Here is a 20070-nt window from a genome sequence, read left to right as displayed (position 1 = left end):
GTGCTCCATTTATACCAATGTCTAATGCATCGTTTGAAAGAAGAAAACACGCAAGCAAAAATTTGGTGTGTATAGTTCTTGAAATGTGGTTATTTTTGCTACGTGCATCCCTGGTCAAAACTCTTCACGCCACAAACTATCTCTTCGAGCCTCATAGTGGGGTACTCACGACTCCTTCTGAAGGTCAAAATCTCTGGAGGCTCAGAGGGCCGATCACTAGGAATTTGACACGTTAGGGTCCCTCTGTACTACTCAAAATGAAACCCTGTAGCCTGAAGGTTTTTGACCATGTCCTCGTTTTCTACCCCCTGTGAACTGCGCCAAACAGCGCTTGTATAATCCATATAAAATTGGGTGTCCGTAAAAGCGGTCTCATTTGGACTTAAACGGGCTTGTTTCGGTGTTTCTTTAAACCACTTTTCGATCACCGTTACGTTCCGTGGAACGGCAGACGTGGCGTCTGTGAAAGTAACGTGCCATCAATGGCCGGTTTCCTTGAACAGGAGAGGTGAAAGGATATGTATGAGTGCGTTTTCAAGCAAACAGAATATGGGGGAGACGTACCACTATAGGACACGATCGGTACACGCTTGTTCAAGCTGCGCCGGGTTACACCTGCAGCTTCCGTTACGCAAGCGCATCACCGGAGGTATGAAATGCCTAGAAGATAAAGTGTTGTTTTGGCCCCGAGAATCAGCCATACAGGTACGTTCACTGCCGCACGCGTGTCGCGACAGGCACGAGTCTTGGTCTAAGCCATAGCGCATGAGACTGGCGGTGGCTCGGATTAGCCAAAATCGCCTGCGGTTGTTTGAAGTCACATTTCTAGCTAAGGGTTAAGCACTGCCCTCTGTTTGAGGCTTTACCGCATTTTTAGGCATTACAACTCAACACTCTCTCATAAAAACCTTCTCGTTAAATTGTTTGTAACGCAAACAAGCCTACTTTGCTGCTAGCTACTCTCATGGTGTCCGCTTTGAAAAATTTAAGGCGTATCGTGCTGGCGTGTTACCAACTCCAGAAGTTCCGAGAGCCCGGTGCGGCCACCGAAAGCTCGTTTAAGCCTTTGGCGCCAAGGCCCCAAACTCTGAGCCCACGCACGCGTGTGCAGCATTGTTTGTGCCGCTTAGGAGTTGCGCTACAAGGCCCCGGTTAGCACGCTGCGTCTCGGAGGCCGTGCCACGCAAGAAAGAAAAGGGCTTATCGGTTGCTCTGCGATCGCAATTGAATTAGGCCCTGCACGCTTATTTATCTCAGCCGCTTGCAACCGCACGCATCTTGCAGGACAGTGCGGCCGTCGGCTGTTCAGCGTCGGCGCCGCGGCAGCGTCGCATCGAATTAGAAATCTCGTTTTCGATCTCTAAAGAAAAGAAGCGGTACGGGTCTGCGAAGCGCGCTGCCTCGCTCGTCCGCCCGCGAGCGCCATTCGAAAGCGAAGATAGTGGGCGGTGCGGTACACGGCCACTTAAACAATCCAAAGAAGCGCGCGCTGTGTCGCTAATGCAATCAGGCAATTGATCGCCGTCGGGAGGAGCCTGTTTGGTCGCGAGCGGAGCACGATTGGAAAACGGGGCGACGGAAGTGGGCGTCGTCCGCCGCCGACGTCGTCCATCTGCCCGCGGTGATGAATCAGGCCCAACGAGCCCGCGGCGGCGGCAGTCGCTTTCTTTTCACGGGTGGCAAGATGCGTGGCGAAACACAATTACGGACCCGGTCGGTTTGGCGCCTCCGGCCTACTTTGGCGCGTCCTTTGGCTCCGAGTCAGCAGCGCCAGCGTCGCACCACTGACGGCCACTTTGTGCTCGAAATCTAGCGCTGGGCAGTATGGGGGGACACATCCGGCAGCGGCGACGCCGTCCTGTTCATTGCAAAGGCCAATGAGAGCGCGCTCAATCGATGGATCGGCCTGATCCGCGCAGATCTGCGTCGGGGATCTATTGCGAAGCAAAACATCCCCCCACCACCGCCCTTACGGTGCGGCGCCGAGGCCTTCTTTGCCGAGGCGTTCGCATCGACCGGGCCGGCGGCAAGCCGGCCGCGACAAATCTTGGGCCAGAGCCGGGACGCAGAGCCCGGAAGTTTTCGGACATCGCCAAGCAACTTCTGACAGCTCTTAGGCCCCGCTTCTATCGGCGGCTCTCTTTTGTGCGCTCCGGCCTGGGCTGTTTGTTTGGCCGGGCGCTTAACGCGCAGAGCCGGGACCGTGTGAAGAAAGCCCGGTCTCTGTAGCCTCTTTTGGCGTGTGTCGGCCACTTTAAGGGGGCTGGTCGTTACGGCTCCGACGGCTGCCCTGTCGGCCCCTCCCTCCCCCACCGGCCGAGTTATCCGGGCTTGCCTTTTGTGCGCCGCTCTTTGGTCGTCGGCGCCATGGTTGCGGAAGAAAGCTGCCGCTTCTACGGCAGCGTCCTGATGTATCGACCACGCCGCGCCCGGGGCTGTTTGATCTCGCCATCGCCGTCCGAGGAGGCGACAGTCGGTGGCCGCGCGTCCGCAAGTCCCTCCCCGATCAGAAGACAGATGCGACCGGTGAGCTAATGAACGGAGCACCGCGTCGCTCGCAGCCTCCCGCGACGCGCCGATCCATCGATGCAGCTGCGGTGATTATCGGGGACCCGTCGCCGCCGGCTTGTCCGTCTTCCTCGCCTTCGCTCAGGGCGTTCTGACCGTCCCTGGCTTTTCTGCTTTCTTTTTTTGTTCGCGAGAACAGCGGGGAACGAGGGTGGTTCTCGTTTTGACTTGTGATTGATTGCGTTCTAAGTTTATCTTTGCGTGTGAGAGTGCACTTGCTAACCAATTAGAGTCCAGGACGCTAAGCGGAAAGTTGATACGCTACGCCTCCGCTAGGCCATAATTGTCCCCACGGAGAGCAGCACAGCGACAACGTCACAGGTGGCCGGGGGAAAACACGATTTCGCCTTCAAAGCGTTCCACCAGATGGCGCCTGCTTTCCCCGCTCGTTCATCAGCGTCAAAGAAACTGTCTAACTTTTGTGTATTGAGAGTATCAGTTCGGCGATGTAGTTAGGATTTATCGTAAAACAATCATTTTCTCCAAGCCACCAGTAAATCAACCGGCTGTTTGAAGCCCAGTGTTTTAACAGGGGTCGTGTATCTTGTTCGCCCTATCTAACATCTGGGTTGACGGAAATATACTGTGTTAGACGGCAGATCAATTCACGATATATTTGGTGAGAAAGCCTGTATTGTTTGGTGGCAAAATAGCTCGATATTGGCCTCGACTTAACGAGTGCGGTGTTATCGTCAGCATCTCACCACTCCGTCGGACAAGAAATAATGGATTCAACCACTGGCGCCTGATCAGACCGCCCTCGCAGCCTTTAATCCGAGGCGTGATGCCAATTCATTGCAGTAATGAATTGAATACGAACCGTATATTTAGTGTGCTTCAGTTTTTGTTGGAACAAGAGGCACGAAATGCCGCAAAAGCCCCAGTTCCTCGCACGATGGGCGTGAATGGAAACTTTCCGCAGTAAGTGCAGAAAATTTCAGCGCAGGACTCTAATGCAGTTTGTTGAGTCTTCAATTTTGCCCGAATGTACGCTCACCAGTTGCTTTTGATTACCACAGTCCTTTCTGGGTATTCTCTTCCATCCCGCATAACGTTTTCATGTAGGTTTATCGGTGTATCTTATGACCTTGTCTTCTCGTAGTCGCTTCTTCCGAGTCCTAATTGGTCTCAAACACTTCATACATGGAAGGAAATATCAACCAACACGCACAAGGCCCTGTATTGCACGTTTGAGCAGACTAAGTAAACGGGGCTGTTAAGTGCCTATCATGTATATGATGTAGGAAACGAATGATGCGTTGTATGAGGACGGATCTAACGAATTATTTTCATTTCGCCTCGTGCTGGTGGGAGGACCAGGAACTTTTGCGTTGCTGTTGAACCGAGTAATTAAGTCAAATGAGCTTTATATAGCACTGAAAGCCGGTCGAAAGTCTTAGTTATAAAGCTGCGTGGTGACGGATCGCCCAGGTAAATGCATCGGACATGAAGGCGGGCAATTATTGTGCTGGTTTCTGTGTCATCGTGCGCTTCTTTCGCCACTTCGAAGATTTTGACACAATGACTTAGTTTTCTGGGCTGCAAAACGTTGCTTTTATCAGTGAAAGACAGCTAAATTGTTGAAGTATTGGGCATTTAGTTAGAGGAGGGCGAGATAAGACATACTGTTCCTTGCGAGATACCAGTGACCGTCGCAGGTTTCTTCACGCGACGTCCTTTTTTTGTTGTTGTTTTTCGCCATACACCTGCGTGGAGAACACGGTTTTTAACAAGGGCGGGTCAGTTATAAAATGAGCAGTGTCATGTAACCTTTGGTTAAGATTTGCGCCTGAGATCCAAGCGCACACGTCTAATCTGGAAACCAGGATGTAAAATCTAGAGGTACTAAGCGTCGTTCCGTTGGCTGTGCGGCGGTCGTTTTGAGCATCGATTTGTCTCTGACTAGAGCTAGTATGCATAATTGCTCTTATAGGAACGAGCAAATGTCGAGGGCATAATTTACGAAATTACGCCTTTTCATAAGTTGCCGTGATTGGACCTTCGTATTTTAGACAATCAGAATTGATGATCGCTCGTGCGGGTCGTAGGGCTGAGCGCTGTTAAGTAAAGGAACCTTCCGTGTGTCTGGCACTTCGTGTGGTAACAAAAGCTTCAGCAAACTGAAGTGTTTGCACAGTTCGGTGGGTTGGAAATTGGCGTAGAACGTACTTAGAACATTTAGGCACGCTTGAACCCGGGGAAATCGAAATTTTGACGAAAAAGGCTTTTCTGTCGTCACTGCTGCTGCAAAGGCAGCCGCGAACCATACTTCCCGAAGCGTACAGGGATTAGAGAAGCGCGATTCGAGGGGGTTCTTGCTATGGTGGTTCCGTGCTGCGGCGACCGCCAATCTCTCTCCCTCATCCCAGCCTCCGCTCTCCCCTTGTATTCCTACTCTTCCGCGCCCAAAAGGAGGCGAAGGGTGGCCGCGCATCGGTTGGGGCGGCAGCGGGCGGCCTCGCATCGCGGACGATCCCTAGCACCAGCGGCCGCGGCAGCAGCAGGCCTTCTCATATGTCACGTAGTAATATCGCCCGGATGTTGTAAGAGCCTCGGCCAGTTATCCGCCTCAGTCCATCTTCCTTTGCTCGGCTGGCCGCCGGACGAGTTGCGCCATCGCTATCTCTCACTTCCACCCTCCCGCTCCGCGTTTTATATATTTTTTTTCTTTCGAGCTGAGAGCCACCTTTTCGGTCTCTCTTTCTATTTTCTCTCTCTACTTTTGTTTTTGTTTTGTGCCGCTGCACTCCCCCGCCCAGCGCTGGCTCCACTTTTGGGACTCAATCCGGCGAGTGTTTCGCCCTCGGCCCCCTCCTGCGGGACCACTGAGCGCGCCGCCGCCATCGCTGATGGCCGCTTCTTCGCCCGTGGTGCGGCTCCCGGCCGCCGTCTGGTCCGCGAGAAAATTGGCTCTCTTGGCCTTTTCCGCACGGCTTGATCGTGGAAGCCACATCCGCCGTCGCGGCTCGATGCCTTCTCACACCTCGGATCAATATGACATGGCGTAATATCATTGGTGCGATACCCCGCATGGTGTGATAACCGCTCCCTGTCCAGGAGGAGGACGAAAGATGAGTGAAGCTGACCGGCGGGGAGCTTAGCCAGACCTGCATGCCGTCCGCTGTACAGCAAACACGTGGACGCAGACTGAAGGGGGACAGAGTGGGGCGGTCAGGGATGCGCGCAATGGACGCCCAGCATTACGCTGCTTGTCGACAGACGGCGATTCATTTCAAGTTTCGCAGCAACCTGCTCTTACCTTTCCTGCGTTGATGCAAATGTTCTCATGCTGCCGCGACGTTATTCCCTGTATGTACGCGGTCTTCTATCAACCCCGACCAACAGTTTGTATGCGTGCCGTGGTCAGCTATGTCGGAAAGCTGTGCTGAAGGCACTGGGCGTCGAAGCGAAGATAACGGCTTAGAAGCTACCGCGCTTTTGACGTGCAGGCAGCACATCTTACGGGCTATCAGGTGTATTTCACACTCGAAACTTTTCTCTAAATAGTTAGTATCACCGAGTGGTTATCGCACAAAATGATTGCACGGTTTTGTTTACAAATACACCACTCTGCCGGATCTCCAACCTACTGGAGACTTCCCGCACCCTAGCCCCCACAGGCATCCTCTTTGTGCAAGCACGCTCCTGTCCACACATTGAACCCCCACGCCACATGCACCACGAACTCCAGGCTAGCTGATGTAAGGTTCGCGTTCGCTACCTTCGCAGACAGTACTGCTGCAACGATACGACGGTGGTATATGTAGACGCGGCCTCCTATCCACAACCCTCCTAATACGCTTTCGCGGCGGTCGACCACTCCTTCTCCCCCTACCCTGATGCATCGTTTGAGGCCCCTGACTCAGCTGGGACGGGGACTATTGTCATCGCGTTCACCATCAAAACACAGGACAAACAAATGCGCTGCTCCTCCATTATCACCTACCCGCAGACTGCGTGTCGTGCATTCACCAACGGCTGAGTCCCTAAACTTGCCCTTCGCATTTTGGGCGCCACCCGCCATCAGGATCACCCGGACACGCAGACCTAGAAAGCAACGTCAGTGCTGACACCCTAGCTCGTGATTACATCAAACGAGCGGGGGGACACAGCTCAAACATTTACCCCGTTTCGATCCACTACTCTACGCTCCTTGAAACCTTACGAATCAATCGACGCTCTACCCCCCTCCTCGCAGACACCTTCGCTGGACGCCTTGATGCTCCGCCGAATCAAGGCTCTTACTTTCCCCAACTTCCACCATTTACACCGCCTCCACCGAGCACTACGTATGAATGCATGCCATGGAGTGTCGCCACCCTTACATTTAAACATATCACATGGACATGCACCCATAAACGACACCGTTTAAAGCCGCCCAATTCGGTCATGGAGCAGTGGGAGGCGCGGCTGACCAGCGTCACCCTGGGGGACCAGGAGGCGCTGATCACCATTTCCACTGCGTAGACCAGGGCCACTGGGGTCTTGGACTGAAGACTGCTCCTCCTTTGCGCAAAACGCCTTCCTCTTCCCTCTCAATAAATGCTTATTCCTTCTTTCCTTCTTGCCGGATATTGGGCAAATTCTGCATGGCGCTAGCTATAGAGACACACCACTATATCTCTGCATGGCTGCTTGTAAGTAATTGGACGGATCTGCTCATGCTGAGCTGCATTATGGCCCGGTTTCAGTAGCCACGGTGGAACCAAGGACAGATTGTGGTCGCTGCTCGCCCCGACATGTACCGGGTGCGATGTTCTAGGTACAGCAAATGCAAGTTTGTGGCGGTGAGTGTCTATACCTTTAAAACACGGTTGGACACTGATTCTGATGCTGTCCGTTTTTGGTGCGCATCTGGATGAGCGTTACTTTTAAACTTTCAGAATTAAAGCGCACTGATTGATAAAAGTGGATGAGCTGGCATGGATGAAAGCTTTCACCGTACCCGTCGGCAGCACCGTAGCGGATCGGCAGGCTATCTCCGCGCACTGACACTCTTCGATGCGTCAAATGCGCTTTACCAGCGTCCATGAGACTCGTGAACACAGCTCGACCGCATTACAGAGGTCACTTTGTTCGACGGCGTATTATAAGCTCGCCTTTCAATCGATTACTTTTTCCGTCGAAATCAAAACTTACAGCTCGCGCCTCTTTCGCTGCGTCGTGGCTGTGCGTTGTGTAAGCGATTCCAGGTAAATCAAAGCTGTTTTAAAGGCTTTCAGTACTAGTGGTAATTTTGAACACCTTCTTGCCATATCCACCAGCTTGCGATCGCCATATACTGCCGCTTCCTGGCTGCTCATGCGCACCTGTAGCGGGGTTCCATACTTCTTGATTTATTGCGCGGAAACTCATTTTTAGTACGTTTTCGGAGATTGGGCTCGTGTTCTCAATTTGCTACACCCATCGTGTGGAAAGCAGTCATTGGTTGTAGTGGTTTCCAAGAGCTTTTCTGTACAGCTTCACTCTTCTAGAGCTCCTTTATTGTCCTTGTAGTCCAGTCCAGCTTTTAGTTTATCGTTCAAACGTTAAAAAGTACGCTCTCGTGTAATAGCCAAGGTTCTGTGGCAGACGCGAACCCTTATGTCTTGCGGGACACTTTGAAAGAAGCCGATCGCTTGTCGAGACGAAGGACCAGAAAAAGCGCCTGATGAAGCGCGACGAGTCAACCGCCGGCAAGCATCCGTGTGGCAGCTTGGAAAAGCGGCTGACGAAACGGCCGCGACGCTGCCACTGCACTGCCTGCAGGTCCACCATGTCTTCAAAAACCGCAACTGCTGCTGGCAGCTACGCAGGGATGCATTGCAGCTCATCGCTTTCGGGATCGCACGTGGCGCTCGTTGAGATTTATAGCTGGGTCGCAAAAAAACCATTTGCACGGTCGCGTACTCCCAAGGCGCTTCGTAAACACAGCGTGCACGCCGGAAATGTAAATCAACAGACCTGACGTCGCTGAGAAGACAATCTCTTACGTCTTTCAGAATGTAAACGTCAGAATGATACCAACGGCACATGTAAAACACCATGTCAGCTTAGAAAATGGCTCATGCAGAGCTACCACTTGACGCGCACGGAATTCGCTATTTAAGCACTGATAATGAGGATGGGGCACCTTTTGATCTCATAATGCTCTTGGGCCTCCACTGTATATGGCGCTCCAAAATGGCAGGCTACCATTGTGACAAAGACGCACGACCGGCCCGAATTTATTTTCGGCAAAGCATGGACTGGTTTCTTGCAATCCAAAAAGCAGCTGCGGAGCCTCCCGAGTGGCTCTCAAGACTAGAGCCGTTGTGCATTGTGCATGTTGCGGAAATTTTAAGCTGACGAAGCCAGTCTCGTGCTGGCTGATCACGACAGTGTCGTATGTATATAGCATTATGTGTATTTTTGTTGTGCAATGTCATGAGCCAAAGCCAGGCAATAACGAAAAAAAAAGTAAAGAGGTGATCTGGCGCTGCATGAGCCGAAAATCAATGCGAGTTGGACGAATTAAACTGTAACTTGCGAAGCTTGTTACAGCGCCAATGACTAAGCTCAGGGCGCGAAAAAAAAAAAAACAAAGAATGTGCAACGGCCACTGTGTTAATGCACGTGTGGCCCGTTATGTCAGCTTTTTTTTTTTCTGTTTGTGTCGTGTTATTCCGCTGTTGCAAGGATTTCACCCGAACAGTGTCCTGGTGCGAAGGGCTGGCGCCTGCATACATTCGCTCGGCGACAGCATCTGCGAGGCACTGCCGGTGATTCAGCGACGTCAGCAGCTTTCTGCTTGTGCTCCTCCTCCTTTTTCTGTTTTTTTTTTTTCTCCCGGCGTAGCGCCTTCGCTCTTCATCCTTCCTGCGCGTTTGTCTCGTGTACCCTCCGAGGAAACTTCGCCAGGCCCGGCCCAGCCTCGCACATTCAGCCCGCGCTCTGCCTCCGGAACCAACCCGGCCGCCGCCGCATCGGGCGATGCATGGAGCGCCAACAGCGGAGCCCGCAGCGCCGCAGTCGCAAACAGGCTCTCGCCGGTCGTAAAGTTTCGCTTGCTTCACCGCCATACGAGAAACGTAGATCCTCGTAGCCGACTCCGCTCTTCGACACGCTCTCTTCCCCTCCGCCTCGTCCCGCGTGTTCTGCCTCCAGCTTTGCGCTTTCCTTTCGAGTTTTCTGTCCGCGCCGTTTCGTTTCGGGACCCTCCCCCGCCCAACCGTAGCCTGTCTCCGGGGCCCCGCTCGCTCGTTGCCCAATACTTCGCCTTCCCACTCTGTTATGTTCTTTTCTCCGGCGCTGTCGTGTTGCGCTCGGTTCCTTCGCCGTCGCCGCCGACCCTGTCGGAGCGCGCGGCTCCCTTCGTGACAGAGCCGTGATATAGGAGGGTGCAAACATTTCAACTCCGCTGCCGTCGTCGTTTACGTCGCGGCGGGCTGCTGCTCTGCGCCATTGTGCGTGCGTGTGTGTACGCGTGCGCGGAAAGCCCATATACGCGCTCCTCGGAAAAACTAGCCGCCGACAGATACGCCGCGGCCGTTGTGTCAGTACATAAAGAGGGAGAAAGAAAAAAAAAAGAGCTCACTGCCGTTGGCGCTTTTCTTCTTTCCTGTCTCCTGCTAAGAGGAGTAAATGCTGTTGCGCATGACGAGTTTGCGCAATTCTTCGGGCGCATTTTTCCTTCGCTGCAGCGGCCATGGAAAGACGTTTTAACGGGTGCGCAACCAGATGAAGATCTGGGTTGATCAGAAGAAATTACAGTCAAGGGAAAAGGAGGAGGGCGGGGGGAGAATAAGTCATCTTGGGAAAAGCGCGATATTTTTTCCGGATGGTCGAAGATTTTAGAAGAAATTTAGGACGCGTCTGTGCGCGCGCGTATTTTGCACTCGGTGTGACCTGAGTTGAGATGTCATGCCAGGTGTGCCTTTTCCTCATTTTGCGCATATCCGTAGGTGCATAAGTCCTCTCCTTTTTTCTTTTATCAATGCGTAATGGCGCGTACAAAAAATACGCACTCGAAAAGCAGAGCCCGCCGGGTTCTATTCCGTCATACAGCAGCACTTCAAGGGTCATAGGCGAGACGTGCGATACTGCTCTTGCATAGCTTCGTTTCCTGGTCACTTATGCAATGGTCTCGTGATTGGCTAGCCGGCTCGCTGCTGCCAGGCGCGCACTTCGAATCCTGCTTCGGTGCTGAGTTTACAGCATCCACTTTGCTGCAGCGAGGCCTGTATTAGCAAGAAGCGAGAACTTTGATGAGGTTCTTGATAAAACAAAGAAAAAATAATGAGTGGATGCTTATTCTAAGCAAATTACAAACTAAGCATTTTAAGCGTAGCTATTTATTTGGCGGAGTTATTGGTTATTGACTTCACTGCGCAAGCTGCGGTACGCCCACTTAGAGCATTATATACGAACTGCTCTTTGAAGTGCTTCGTAAACTGTGCCGTCAGTTTGACACTGGAAGACTGTACAGTTCATTTCGTTGTCGAGGAAGGTTGTGTCGTTCCCATTCCGGCGCTGGAACGGTCACGGATTTGCTTCGACTCTTTTGAGGCTCTAGAAACAAATGGCAGCGGGTGACAATAGCTGCGCGTACGAAATGAGAATAAAACCTTCCCTGTTTCATTCCCAAATGGATTGGCTGTGATATCGGTGTGACGCCGCAAGTTTTCTACCTGGTTTTTCACAATCTTTTGGCTGCTAATCTGGGCCTGTCGTTTTTATTGTGTTTGTCTGTGTGCTAGAGAGCTCGCGTTACGTCGACGTAACCCTCCCTCGCGGTAACAGGCTTTTTTGGATGATGCAGCCCGTGTTCTGTGCCAGAGGTCGCAACTCGCACCAGGAAGTGAGAATCCAATAAGGCCACTGCATGGGGCAGTGAGGGCTCATTTCGGCGCCTGGTCACCCATTTATCGGCCCGTGACGCGGCCGCTAAGCAAGAACACACGACGACGGGAACTGCCCGCCGGCCCTAACGCGAGCGGACGGTTGAACAATGCCGCATTATACGCAGCCGCTGAGGGAACTGCATGCGGAGGCGGCATGCAGTCTCGCGAAACGGAAACCTTCCGCTTTTTACTCTGTTTGAGCCACGGTGTAAGAGCGGGTTAGAGCGGTAGCAGAATGAATCACCTTAGTGTTGTTACGACCCATCTTGAGACCTGAGATGAAACAGAGGGAGATTCAACGTAGCGGCAATTTTGACGGGTCGTTTGACTTCAACTTGACCCCACGATGACCTCACGAAAAAGGGTGGCTTTCTGGGAAGTGGCCGACGAGGCTCTCCCCACACTCGGCTCGGCGAAAACGACCTCCCTTCGAGAAGCAACCGACGACAGGAGAAGAAAGGGTGTCCCTCGTCTTGAAAAAAAACCCGGAACGAATCAGAGGAAGCCTGCGCAGCTGCGGCTGTGACGTCAACACGACACAATGCTATAGGAATGCGGAATGCGGACTTAGGAATGCGGACTCGCCAGTTCCCACGTGCGGGCTCCAAGCAGGTGTCTTAGTTGACAGTGACGTGTGGTGCCGATCTTTTGTTCCATGATGAGTTACCGCCTAGTGAGGAGGCTCAACAGGTCTTCGATGGCGGTGCTGGTGCCGATCTTTTGTGTCGCGATGGAATGTCGCCTGGTGCAGGGGCGGAGTCTTGGGCTATATAACCTGCGACCAAAGGGGGCACGAATGCTCTGGACCTTCGGTAATAGGTCCATCCAGTGGCTCTGAGCCTTGGTTAACAGGCTCATCCAGACGCTCGACGCTATGAACTCTTAACTTTTGATTCCTTGCTCTTCTTTTTGTAAATGTTTGTAAATAAGTGCCTCAGTTTCTTGTCATTAAATCTGCTTGTTTTTGTAATCTCCAACCATTCCCAACTGCGAAGCTTCAGACGTTCCTCATCCCAGCCACGCTACCTCGAGCCGCAACAACTGGTGGCAGCGGTGGGATCTGCTACCTAGCGTCGCAACTACTGGTGGCAGCGGTGGGATCTGCTACCTTGCGTCGCAACAACTGGTGGCAGCGGTGGGATCTGCTACCTTGCGTCGCAACAACTGGTGGCAGCGGTGGGATCTGCTACCTTGCGTCGCAACAACTGGTGAACAGCGGTGGGATCCGAAGCCTTGGGATCCGAAGAGACTGGTGAGATACGAAGACACAACAACTGTGGATCAGCGATGAGAATCTGAAGCTACAAGCGGCAACAACGGTCGGCCAGCGAGAGTGCAGCTGTCTTGGACATGATCACGTGTGTGGGTGAGTGCTTGGCTTTTCCTTTGATGTGGACCAGGTTCTAAGAGAGGGTTAAAATTTAGAACTGGTAGACACCTGTGCTTAAATCTTACAGGTTTAGTATTTTTGCATAGTTGTTTTGGAAATAGCTCAGACTCAGAACTATCATGGACCTACGGAGACTGCGGGAGTCGGACCTGTTGCTGTTGTGTGAGGAATTGGGGATTGAGACAAGGGGTTTGGCACGAAAACCCATGATAATTCAGGCCATTACTGATTTGGGGACAGATGATGAGGAGCTCATTGAAGAGTGGAGTCTCATCGAACAAAAAAAGGAAGAGCGAGAAAGAGAGGAAAAGTGGCGTCAGCGCGAACGTGAGAGGGAAGCAAAATTACTGAAGAAAAAGGCTGAGCTCAGTAAATTAGAAGAAGAGTTGAGGGAGAGGTTGGGCTGTTGTCCCCAGCAAGTGGAACCTCTTCTCAACAAGATGGCAGATGAGAGGGGTGAAACGATTCTGCAGCGGGCGACTAATCTCCGTAAATTAAAAGAGTTGAGCGAGAGGTCGCGCAGTTGTCCCCAGCAAGTAGTACCTGTTCTCAACAAGGAGGCAGGCGAGAAGTGTAAAACTATTCCGCAGAAAAGCCTCCGCGTGGAGAAAGAACAGGAAGAGCGAAACCTTTGCGAGGAAAAAGAAAGGTGTGACGCGCGTACTGTTAGCCCTGAGACAGATAGCGCGTTGGCAGATAAGACAGAGGTCCTGCGCCAAAAAGAATGCAGCGAGGTTCGGTGTGAACGCAATGACAAAGCCAGAGAAGGGACACCGCTGGTGCAGCTGGCGAGCGCTGGCAGTCAGGAAGTTAAGGCGGTACTAAGGGGCACAAAGAGTGAACGGGAATTGCCTGACGGTAACAGTGAAGCGCCAGGCAAGAGCCCAACGCTCGCCGGAAGGTGGCACAGAAACGCGATTGATTCTGTAACCCGAAATGGGTTTGATGCTGCTCCGAAAGAAAGGAGGCAGGAAAATGAGCTTTGGTGCTCAGATGGAACCACAGGAGTGGACGATTCAACAGTTGAGCCACCGCCTGGCACTGTGAGTAAACCGCAAGTAGCGTCGCGGCGCAGGAAAAACCGCGAACGCGACAAGCGAATGAGGATTGCTAGGACAGGTGTTAATGCTGATGCGAGGGCCGGCAAATTAACTCGGGACAGCACCGCGAGAACTGTTGAGGAAAAGGGTAAACCAACAGTGTCATTTTCCCGAAGGCGGCTGGGCCCGATGAAAGCCAAGGTCACTGCCCTTGCAGGCCGAAAGCACCATTGTCCATCGAAGAAACATCGCGAACGCGACAAGCAATTGAGAAGTGCCAGTGCAGGTGTTGATGCTGATGCAAAGGCCGGCAGATCAAAAAGGGACGGCACCACGAAAGCTAGTGACCGAAAAGGAAAATCAGTGAAATTTTCCCGCAGGCGGATAGGCCCGATGAAAGCCCAGGTGACTGCCCTTGCAGGCCAAAAGAGGGACAGACGGCGTGGTCGTTGGACACGTGACGGATGCTACGCGTTACTAGCGTTACGAAGAATAGGGCTCGACAGCCACAAAAAGGGGCGCCGCAGAGAGCGCGTGAGTCGGAGGGGGACTCGACAAGCCGGGACAAAAGAATGGAGAAGGCGCCCTTTCCGTAGTAGGCCGCGCAGAGGCGGAAATAATCAACCCCGCAGTTTTTTTGAAGCACCTGCTTGTGGACCGGCCATCCGACCACGACCTCGCAGGGCGCGGCTAAAGAATGTCCAATTCGGGGAATAAGTGTTTGTCTCTTTGTTTTTTTTTTGTGCATTGACTTACTGAGAAAAATTCGACAGGGGAGAAGGCAAACGAGTTCCCATTTTTAGTGGTAAAGCTGAGTGGTGTTAGTGGACTACAGGATTTTCACTCAGTTATGCAGCTTTTGGAGCTGTTTACTTTTTTTTGTACATGCAGGAAGGGACGCGGACTTCTTAGCTGTTCTTTTTAAGCAGTCCTGAGTGCTCTTTATGAACCAAAATTGCTACTATAAGTTTTTTCGTGCGGTTTTGAAAGTGAAGGTGTACAGTAGCAGGTTCGGTTTTTCTCAGCTTGCGTGGGTCCTGGTAGTTTTCAGTGTGGGCTATTCACAACGACTATACTAACCGGATTATAGCACCCTCTTTTGGAACTGGTTTGCTCGGAGGAAGGTTGAGTGCTTGCTTGCGCATGTGGTTGAAGTTTCAGAGACGCCTCAAAGAATTTGGCCGGCGTAATAGAAGACCACGTTGCGAGCGGCAGAGGGCTTCTGGCATACTTCTGGCACGCTTCTGCAAGTCGTCTCTTCGTGCAGCAACGATGACTGCTACTCGCCGAGACTCGTCTGGCGGGGGAGGTAGCTGTTACGACCCATCTTGAGACCTGAGATGAAACAGAGGGAGATTCAACGTAGCGGCAATTTTGACGGGTCGTTTGACTTCAACTTGACCCCACGATGACCTCACGAAAAAGGGTGGCTTTCTGGGAAGTGGCCGACGAGGCTCTCCCCACACTCGGCTCGGCGAAAACGACCTCCCTTCGAGAAGCAACCGACGACAGGAGAAGAAAGGGTGTCCCTCGTCTTGAAAAAAAACCCGGAACGAATCAGAGGAAGCCTGCGCAGCTGCGGCTGTGACGTCAACACGACACAATGCTATAGGATCATGGAAGACAGTTGGGCTAGTTGGTGTGAATTCGTTAATGACTGCGACATTGCAACTAGCGTGGAAACACAAGGACAGCGACACAGGAAACCGACTAGCGTGCTGTCCTGTCGGTTTCCTGTGTCGCTGTCCTTGTGTTTCCACGCCAGTTGCAATGTCGCAGTCATTAACGAATGCTATAGGAATGCGGACTTAGGAATGCGGACTCGCCAGTTCCCACGTGCGGGCTCCAAGCAGGTGTCTTAGTTGACAGTGACGTGTGGTGCCGATCTTTTGTTCCACGATGAGTTACCGCCTAGTGAGGAGGCTCAACAGGTCTTCGATGGCGGTGCTGGTGCCGATCTTTTGTGTCGCGATGGAATGTCGCCTGGTGCAGGGGCGGAGTCTTGGGCTATATAACCTGCGACCAAAGGGGGCACGAATGCTCTGGACCTTCGGTAATAGGTCCATCCAGTGGCTCTGAGCCTTGGTTAACAGGCTCATCCAGACGCTCGACGCTATGAACTCTTAACTTTTGATTCCTTGCTCTTCTTTTTGTAAATGTTTGTAAATAAGTGCCTCAGTTTCTTGTCATTAAATCTGCTTGTTTTTGTAATCTCTAACCAACCATCAGAAGTTCAAACCGTTTCCTTCATCCCGGACGATACCCCCTTGGAGACGCCACAACTGGCCACGCTACCTCGAGTCACAACAGTGTAAACACGCGTTCTTTCCCTTTTTCAAGGTTTATAAGTACACGTCGTGGATGAAAAAGTCAGCTCTTCGGAAAACACGACATGAAGGCAACTGTTCTCGAGACGACTATATGCCGCCGGCGTGTTGGTGGCTCAGGCGGCTCCGAGTCGCCTGAGTGACATTAAGGTGCCTCTCCGTGGCGCGGGGCGCCGACTGGCATGTGTTCTCTGCCGTGTGTCCACTCTGGAGGGCGGCGCAATCACTGGTCGCGTTGTGTCGGCAGGGCGGCGCAATCTTGGCTGCCGTGCTTCCTTTCCTAAGCGCGTTGACGTCGGCGACGTGAGTTGCGCTCGTCACTCGCGGGGCTCCATCAATCTCCGCTGGCCGCGTCCCCGGGGTTCGTCTCCTCGACCCGCGACGACGTCGGGCCCTGTTCCTCTGCGCGCGAGCTCATCGGCGTGTCGGAATTCCCATCAGGCGACGGTCCGCGGGCTCTCTTCCGAGCGGACGCGTTTAATTGGCGCGCACGGCGTTCACCGCTGGCCGTCGTCGCCGCGGCTGCGTCAGCGTGTGTGCAAGTTGGCCGCGGACGCGGACAGGCGTGCAAATGGCCCGAAGGGCGACGAAGACGGATGCGTCTGGAGTCGCGCGGCCAAATCTCTGCGCTTTCTCAGTGCCGGAGAAAGACGAGAAATGGTCTTGACCGTTCTCTCCGGCGACGTGCATGCGGCGCACATGTTGTGCAAAGCATATGTGACGAGGTCTCTGCGCTTAGCGTCTATCATTCGGAGTTGTTTGTCAGGGCGAAATCCCACATAGGTATCATGTTTCAAGCTTCGGCACATTGGCTCATGCAAAGTTTTCGTGTCTGCAAATTGTCGCGTCCGACTGCAGTAGAATTTAACCGCTGAGGGCTGCCGAAAAGCATTATGCCGCCTTCAACATTTGATGCTATGATGCGAGACACATAAGAGGCGTCTCCTGTTGCCGTCCACAAACTGGCCGCTAGAAGCGGGTGGACTTTCAACTCTGATATCGCCGTGTGGTCGGTGTCGCCATAATGGTCTTGAGCACGTGCTTGAGCTCATAATGGTGGCGTCGACGATGTAGTACCGGAAAACGTGACGGCAGCAGTTGCGGCACGCGGTTGAAGCCAGAAAGCGGCGGGCTCTTCAGACCCCGGGGGTAGTAGCAAATAACCTTGTCATGTTTAAGTACGCTGTACACTTTAAAAAAAAAAATTTAAACTAGGGATATGCGACCTTCTTCTTATCATTAAACAATCAATTACATTCTTTGCTGCTATGATAATTGTTGATTGTTTATCAGAGCTCCATTTTGAGAAAATATGACGAGCCCATCAAACGCTTCAATCAATTTAACGACGGCAGTGCTGCGCTATGCCGAGGTTATAACGCACAATGCAGAAGTTGGAGCTGAAGCATTCTTTTCCTGTTTCAGAAGTTTCGACAAGTCGGATTGTTATACAGGAGCACTGAACTAAACTTCGAGCAATTCCTCCGTCGCTTCAGTTTTTTTCTTTTTTCCCTCTGCTCATGAGACTACCGTTACGGGCGCAAAATTTTCCGGACATCCGTTAAAGTCTGGAATTTGAACTGGAAACTCGACAGCTCGTTGGTCGATTCGCGCAGCGTGAAAGCGAAGTGGCGTTATAGAACGTCAGGCTTATGTCCTCTTTTTTTTTGTCTGCGTGTTTTTCTGGGCGCCTTGCATTGCCACGCACGGGAAGCTGTTTCCGTTCCGAGGCGCCCGTTCGTAGAAAGTAATAAGGCTCCGCGGAAACAAATGGAAAGGGGGTGGGGGAGGTCCGAGGCTCAATCGCCGTTCGGAAACACAAAGCCCTCCCAGTCGCCACATCGCGCATTCTGCAACTCGCGCTAAATCCCGCGGAGCGCGCGCCCGCTCGCGCCCTCCAGTGGGCGCAAGCTGCGCCCGTCGCCCCCACTTTGCAAACCAGGGCTGGCGATGGGGTTGTGCCTGGCTAAGGCGGCGGTCTTTTCTCGCTGAGGAAAAAGAGGGGACCGCCGTTCCTCGCTTCGTTGCTGCGGGGGTTTTTTCCCAGCGGGGGGAGATGGGAGGGGGGGTCTGCCGTCTCGCGTAGGAGCGTGTTTACTCTCGCTCCCGCTTTGCATTCCTGCGCAGGGCGAGATTTATTGGCTTCCTGTCGTTTCCCATTGTTTCCGGGAGAACGCTGCGCCCTGCCGTAACCTAAACTCGGGCTCCCGTCCGCACAACAATAACGCCCAAATGGGAATCAATGCGCCGAGGCCAGGGCTTTGCTGCTCGGACGATGTTGCCTCGAAGCGCGCGCTCCTTTATTCCGCTCGCTGCGCCTTCCGCGAACGGGAGTATAGGTCGGGGAAATTTTCAGGGTGCCCCGCATTCGCCTCGTCGACGTCATGTCCGCACTTGCGTTCCTTGGCTACACGGTATCTCGAAGAGGCCGCATGCCCCATGGGAGGTTACAGGCAAGGTGTTAGCCATTCGCCGGACGTGCTTTTTGCACTGTTGTGCACTGCCGCGTGATTCATTTAACCGTTTACCGATTTTTAATTTGAAAACTGTAAGAGATGCGTCGGTGCGCACTGTTGAGCGGGGTTTTACAGCAAGGCGGACAATAATGTGGTTCAGTAATTAGGCGACTAATTGGTTTAACTAATATTTTTTCTTTACTTTTGATACTCGGGGTCAGGATATTGCAAAATTGAAGGCCTTCAGCATTGACGGTGAACCCTGTTTTTAGTGCGGAAACCGCACTCTCCAGGCTTGAGAGGTATTTGTCTGTGTAGCGAGTTTTTAACTGGCTCACTAGGACAGTGAACACCAATCGCTCTTCGAGTGGTCGGTGGCATCCACCTACAAATTAAGCAGTTATGCGCGTTTCCTTTTATCGAAACCAGAAGTAGGTAATCGGGAAAAATGTTTTTTTTTTAGAAAAAAATGGCGCGGTACTTATCTCACATATCTCGGCGAACACCTGAACCGCGCCGTAAGGAAAGGGAGGAAGGTGGGAGTGAAAGAATAAAGAGAGAAAGAGGTGCCGTAGTGGAGGTCTCCGGAATAATTTCGACCACCCTAGTTCGAACTCGGGTACTCCGGCTCGGTGGATATTATAATGTTTATCGTTTCTGCATTTTTTCTTCCTTTTTCACAGAGTTCGTCCCGTCGCTCCTTTCCTTTTGCCGTCCATTTCTCGAAACTGCCTGTGTGACCAGACTGAGAGAAGCATTTAAAGAAACTAATGAATTAAATCCCAATACCTCTCTTATGTTCCCCTCCTGTTTGAAACCGTTCAGTGCTTGCTCTCCCATGACTGGTACATAGGGTGATGCCCACGCATTTACAGCGGGCGCTGTGGATCGCCGAAGCGTGCTCTCGCCGCAGTGGGCATCCGACGGGCCCTGCACGGGGACGCAGTGGCCAGAGACAAGCGGCGCCCTGTTCGCGTTGCCGCAACTGAGGCGCAAATCAGTGTCCCACCCACGCCCCCTCCGGCTCGTGGCTGGGACCGCTCGTTAAAACCAAATTACGCCGTTCCTGGGCGTCTCTTCTTGCTGCTGCCGCCCTGGCTGCTGCGCGCGACTGGGCCTGAGGGGCAGGCTTTTCTGCATCGCCCGACGGAGGAGGGAGGATGGAGAGCGGCCGAAGTCCCGGCCAGCCTGCTGAAACCGTGCAGCGCAGTGGAGGCTTCCTTGTGCTGACAGTGAGCCGAATTCGCGAGCCCGTCAGCAGTGGGACACCGGTTGGTGCTTAGCTGGAGCCTCGACAGTCGTATCTGCTTATCTGATCGGCTTGGTCTGCGGCTCCAGCCAATCACGCACTGATAACGTGCGAGTAGCCTCGTTAAATCCGTGCTTGTTATCCCGAAGGAAGCTCTGCATTCCAAGGCGCTGCTCGGT

The 20070-nt window shown here is 52.8% G+C and overlaps 1 protein-coding gene across 6 annotated transcripts in view; it reads left to right on the top strand.

Moving 5' to 3' along the window:
* The window catches only part of bru3 (CUGBP Elav-like family member bruno 3), a 295708-nt gene that overhangs the window by 172024 nt on the left and 103614 nt on the right, over positions 1–20070 (top strand). The window lies entirely within an intron of this gene.

This window comes from Amblyomma mixtum, chromosome 6 (genome assembly GCF_055824585.1).
Source record: "Amblyomma mixtum isolate Tamu chromosome 6, ASM5582458v1, whole genome shotgun sequence".
In the NCBI taxonomy this organism is placed as follows: domain Eukaryota; kingdom Metazoa; phylum Arthropoda; class Arachnida; order Ixodida; family Ixodidae; genus Amblyomma; species Amblyomma mixtum.
Note: the sequence above shows the minus strand (reverse complement) of the source record. Positions and strands in the feature narration are given on the sequence as shown.